The sequence below is a fragment of the Arachis ipaensis genome, chromosome B8 (genome assembly GCF_059453495.1).
Source record: "Arachis ipaensis isolate K30076 ecotype BB chromosome B8, ASM5945349v1, whole genome shotgun sequence".
NCBI lineage: Eukaryota > Viridiplantae > Streptophyta > Magnoliopsida > Fabales > Fabaceae > Arachis > Arachis ipaensis.
The window spans coordinates 20,042,540-20,048,883 of record NC_142443.1 but is presented as its reverse complement, the minus strand read 5'-3'; positions in this window follow the sequence as shown (position 1 = coordinate 20,048,883).

Genomic DNA, 6,344 nt, shown 5'->3' with positions numbered 1-6,344 from the left:
ATCTAGTGTTTATAACTTAAAAGAAGAAGAGATTTATTGTTGTTTTTTTATAATTTGTTTTAGAAATTTTTAATTTTCTTTTTGTATTTTTTATACTAGCTTTATTTTGTTTTGTTCTCTTCTCTTAGATTTAGGATTTCAAAAGTTGATTATTCTAATTTAATTTATTGGGAAATTCTATTTCTACAATTGTTAATCCAAATAGTTCCACTAAACTTTATTAGACCCCACGGTTTACTATGGAGTATCAGGAGTCAATAATGGAGTTGTATGAACCTACCTAAATCGCATAGTAATTTATGAACGCTTCAAAGACATCATTAATTGACCTAGAAAGCGATTGAGGGGACCTAAAAGGTACGCCACGACACAGACGTCTTGGCGTATCTAGTTATCTGATATTAAAACCATTATAAATTTAGAATTATCCTTACGGTAATAATAGGTAAGGTTTTGAATTCAAATCTTAATTTTTGCAAGTTGGGACAGGCTAATTTTTTTAGATATTACAATCGGAGGAGTGTAATACATTAATATTACACTAATTTAATGTAATGCATTGGTATGGGAATTTTTAATCTCATAAGAAATTGTGATTTACGATTTTAGAAAGAGGCAAAAAATTTGTGAAAATGAGATTAACGATTTTAAGTAAGACAAAAATTTTTTTTTCAGAATTTCTACAATTATGAAATCGTTACTCTCATTTTCTAAGTTGATTCTAGCCATTGATTGTTGATCCAAAGCTTTCTAATTATTGTTCCTCTTTACTCAAATCGTTGGTAACGATTTTAAACAAATCAACACTAACGATTTCTTTAAAACCAATTATGAGTCCCATAGTTAGGCATTATACACCCAAAACTTCATTTATACGTATTACATAACTGTAATTAGCATATAAAAAATAATTAGTTCTTGGGACATGTCAACTCTAATTTTATTTATTTTTCGTTGGTAGATACCCAATTCTATTTACATATTTTTTTTTTCAAAGATAATAGGTTATATTTCATTAATTATTGAAAAATAAAATACAAAGATATTCAAAAGTAGGACATCATAATAAAAGGTGGGAATTTTCCAAAAACACTACACTGAAGGTATTCATCCAACGGTGTGTGGTCAAAAAACGAAGAAAAAACTTAAAGAAGAAAGAATGACGACCTAAACTGGGAGTTCTTTGGATTTCACGGAGCAACTTGACAGAGCTTACTAGAATGGCATACGGCATTGAAGTAGAACTTTCAAAAATCAACTGGTTGCGAGCTTTCCAGCAGTTCCAGCAAATGATGGTAAGCAATTGAGGATTACGGTCACCATTCTTCAACGGGTTAAGCATCTCTGTTGATGCAGTCCACCATGTCCAAAAGTCATTAGGACTCTGAGGGAGAAGATAGTCATGACTCACGAAGATAACTTTGAGACCATACATCTTTAATTCTAGAGCAATCGATCAAACAATGAGTGACTGTTTCTATTGCTTCATGACAGCAGGAGCACATTGGTGATATAGATAGGATGCGGTGATGAATCTGAGCAAGCACCGGAAGCCGACCATGGAGAGCTTTCCAGATAAATAGCTTAATTTTGTGAGGCATGTTCAACTTCCATACAACAAATTCACGGCTTTTTCTGCTGCATATAATTAGGGCACAGCTCCAGAGGCGGATGGTAAAATAAATAGCCAATTCTGTAACCTGAAGCTGTATCATATTACTTGGATTTGTTCAAATCCCATTGCAATTTGTCCCTACTCTGCTGAATTTTAACTGACAAAATTCTGTTTGCAATGTCTTGGAAAAATAATTCTTGAATGAGATTCTGATTCCAATTTCTATCTTCAGTAATTAGATCTTCAACTCTTGGAACCAACTCAGAAATAGCATATCTATTTGGCATGTCAGAAATCATTAAAAGATACGGAGGAGGCAGCCAAGGATCCTCAAAGGTTCGGATATTCTCTCCAGTACCCACAGCCCAATTAAGACCTTTTTCAACAATCTTTCGGCCTTCTAGTATGCTCCTCCATCCCCAAGAAGGTAAGACCCCAATTTCTGCCATTATAGCATTACCATTGTTAAAGTATTTACCTATTAGGATTTTGGATAATAGGGAAGTAGGCTGTGTTACGAGTCGCCAAAACTGTTTGCCAGAAAGCGCCACATTTTGGATTTTGAGATCTTTAAATCCAAGGCCTCCTTCTCTTCGTGGGCGAGTCATAGTGTCCCAGCTAATCCAAGCCATCCACCTTTCAGAACCTTTTTGTCCCCACCAGAATTGAGAAAGTAGAGAGTGAATTTCCGAAATTAAACCATCAGGCAACTTGAAGCAAGACAATGTATAAATAGGAATAGCTTCTCCCACTGCCTTAAGCAATACGTGTCTACCACCTAACGATAGAAGATTGCACTTCCACCCTTGGATTTTTTTCCAAACCTTTTCTTTGATCATACTAAAAGAAGCCTTTTTCGATTTAGAGACAATAGAAGGCAAACCAAGGTATTTATCCTGAGCCCCAATATGATTAATATTCATAGAGTTAGCCAGTTGTGTACGAGTAGTGGAGAGAGTGTTGTGGCTAAAGAATACAGCAGATTTATTAAGATTTACCCTCTGGCCACTGATGCTTTCATAAGAATTCAATAAATGCAGGATATTTGAACATGCTTCAGGATTAGCCTTACAGAATAAGATGGAATCATCAGCAAAGAGGAGGTGGTTGACCTTGGGACATCGCCTATGTATCTGAAAACTCTGAATTAGTCTGTTTTGTTCTGCCTTGTGTAGCAAGAAGGAGAGACCTTCTGCACAGAAAAGAAAAAGATAGGGAGATAGAGGATCTCCTTGTCGAATACCTCTATTTGGTTTGAAGAAACCATAGGGTTGTCCTTCCACAATAACAGAATAAGAAACAATTGTCACTAATTCTCGAATCCACATGATCCACCGGGAATCAAAACCAAACTTCTCCAATATAAACCAAAGAAAGTGCCATTCCACCCTATCATATGCCTTACTCATATCTAATTTTAGTGCCATTTCATTTTCGAGTCCCCTTTTTTGTTCTTCAAGTAATGCATACACTCGTGAGCAATTAGGATATTATCAAAGATTAATCTGCCTTTAATAAAAGCACTCTGCGTAGGGCTAATTAATCTATTCATCATACCCTGAAGTCTATATACAAATACTTTGGAGATAATCTTGTAAAAGACTGATGATAGGCTTATTGGTCTTACCTGAGTCATATCTTTAGCATCAGAAATTTTAGGAGTAAGACATATTTGAGTGTGGTTAAAACCCTTCAAAATTCTGCCCCCTGAAAAGATGATCTTAACTGCTCGAAACACATCACCACTAAGTATGTTCCAGAAGCTTTGAAAAAATTTGCTGTCATACCATCATCTCCTGGAGCACTTTGAGGATGAATGCTAAATGTTGCACGTTTCACTTCCTCCATAGTCACTGGTCTTTGAAGCCTACGATTCATGTGAGCTGTAACCTTAGGTTCAAAATCAGTAAATAGAGGTTCAGTGTTCTCATGACAAGTGGAGGAAAAGATGTCCTTGAAATAAGATTCAGCCACAGAAGTAATACCAGCATTTGAAGTAGCCACTTCACCATCACTGCTAGTTAGTTGCCAAATTTTATTCCGTCGAGTTCGATTTCTAAATTTCGGATGGAAGAAAGCTGTATTCTGATAACCGGATTTGAGCCATTTGACTCTAGACTTATCTTTCCAATAAGATTCCTCATTTTGCAATGCTTTTTCAAGTTTGTCCTCTATTTCTGAAATGATGTCGCCTCCATGAATTCCTGCTAAACGAAGTTCCTCTAATTCAAACTGTAGTAAATCAATCTCCACCTTTGAATTAGATCTGTGTTCTTGCTGCCATTTGACAATCTTATGCCGACAACGCTTTATTTTTTGAGCTAGGATATACATAGTTGAACCATCAATCTGTTCGTGCCAAACCTCTCTAACAATCTGCCTTATTTCATCATTGGAACACCATCTTTTCTAGAATTTGAATCGGTGTTTAGATCTCTCAGTTCTTGGATTAGAGTCTAAGAGAAGAGGGGAGCGATCCGACCCTGATTCTAACAGTCTAAGAACCGTTGCATTGGGATAGAGTTGCTGCCAATCAACTCCTACCAGGAATCAGTCCAGCCTTTCCTGTATCAACTCATCACCCCTCAGTCTATTCGACCAAATGAATGGTCTTCCGACCATACCAATATCAATCAGGGATTTATCATCAATAAAACTGTTAAAGGTTTCAATAGAAGAAGGATATTTAGCACCCCCACCTACTTTCTCCAATTGATTAGAAATGGCATTAAAATCACCCATTAACACAATCTTACTATTGAATTGTTGGGTGACTGAAGTTAATTCAGCAAACTGAGCCAATCTATGTTGATCATTTGAACTGAGATAAACACCTAGAACACCATAGGGATCATTAGAACCAGCTGTCAGAACTGATGCCGCAATGAAGAATCTACCATGCTGTAAAATCTGAACAGTACAACCATCCCTCCATGCCATTGCCAAACCCCTAATAATACATCCGGATCCACAATAAACCATTCCTTGAAACCACAAGATCTTAGTTTTTCTTCAACTTGTCGAGATTGATTTTTTGTTTCACAGATAAAACCAACCTCGGGGGAGTAGAATTTGCAAATCCTTTTAAGATTGTGGATTGTCAGGGGTCTCCTCAAACTTCGACAATTCCACGAGAGCAGTTTTATATTACTTTGGGTGCCACTTGAAGGTTGGCACCATCCACCGTCATAGCATCAGAGACAATATCATTGAGACAATTTTTTTTTTGAAATATTTTCAGTACCATTACCTCCACTCCTCTGTTTGAAACCTATCACAGACTTTCTGGCAAGTTGTTTCAGGTTTGGCTTTTTGTTCTCATTTTTAAGCTTGGATATGACGTTGTTATTGTGTTGGACATTATTCATGGGATAGGATATCTCTAATAAAGCATTAAAAGAAGAATTAGTATCAGTAGCCGTACCTGTGTTTTCTGATTCACCATCATTTTCTGCTCTAGAACCTGTATTGGCAGCAATATTTTCATTATTCTATTTTTTCTGATCATCTTGCACACTCATTTTTGAGAAACTATCAAAAAGCCAAACAGGTGGAGATTTTTTCTTTGGTTGAGCTGGAATATAACCATCCCGAGGTTGGTTAGGATTGAAGGAAGCTCTCTTTTCAGCTAAACGCCTACAGACTTGATATGCCTTAAGCCATTCACCAACTCTATCTTTTTTGATATTGTTTTGGGCAGAATCATCAATAAAAAATTGGCAGTTCTTAGATTCATGCCCCAATTTTGCACAATAAGTACAGAACATACCTATACGTTTATAGCATACTTTAATTTCCAGCATTTTCTGATTAGGATCAAGCAATTTCAATGTATCCCTCACTCTTTATCACCGTTCAATTCCACTTTAGCCTTCACTATGCATGTATCTTTGCCTCTAACTTCAAATAGAGCAACATCTTCAATTTGATCAAGTCTTCCATCCAATTTTCGGCCAACCTCAAGCGTTTTGTATTGTTCAGGCAATCTCCAAAATTGTGCCCATACAGAAAAAGAAGAAATGTGATTATCCTCCATCTGCGAACATGAATAACAAAACTCTTGAATAACCAAGGCGAACCCCTCTCAATTCGAGTCACATCAGAGTCATTCTCAAAGAAAAATTGAAACTGGTTCCTGGATTTTTCGACTACTCTGAATCCTTCTGGTTTATTCCATATTGCATAGAGAGCTCCTCCCATGGTACCTACGGAAAAGATCCGATCTGAGAAAATTCTTCCGGACAGGCTCCGTGTACAGGCTTGAATTCCTTCAGAAACATCTTCATAAGCTAAAACGATCAAATCATCCTATCAATTATACGAGAGTTTTGAGTCTCTGATTTGTTGTTCATGGGTAGAGAAAATCAGAATTGGTATTTAATGATTCCAGACGGAAATAAGATATATGAAATGAGTGAATTAGAAAACGGAAAGAATTAAAAGAGGAATGAATTGGGAGAGAAAACAAAAATTAGGGAACTAAGTTTGAAAGAAATTAAGAGAAGAAAGTAGAAGAAAATGGAAAAGACTTTAACGAAGAAAAGACAAAGGTGCAACCATGGAGGTGGCGCAGTGAAACCCTAACAGAATGTGGATGAACTCATGGAACGTTATATGAGGAGTACGTACTCCCATTTAATATGTTGAAGTTAATTCTATTTACGTATTAATAGAAAGATATAATATTATTATATAATTAAATAAGTATATAAATTAAAAATTTAACACA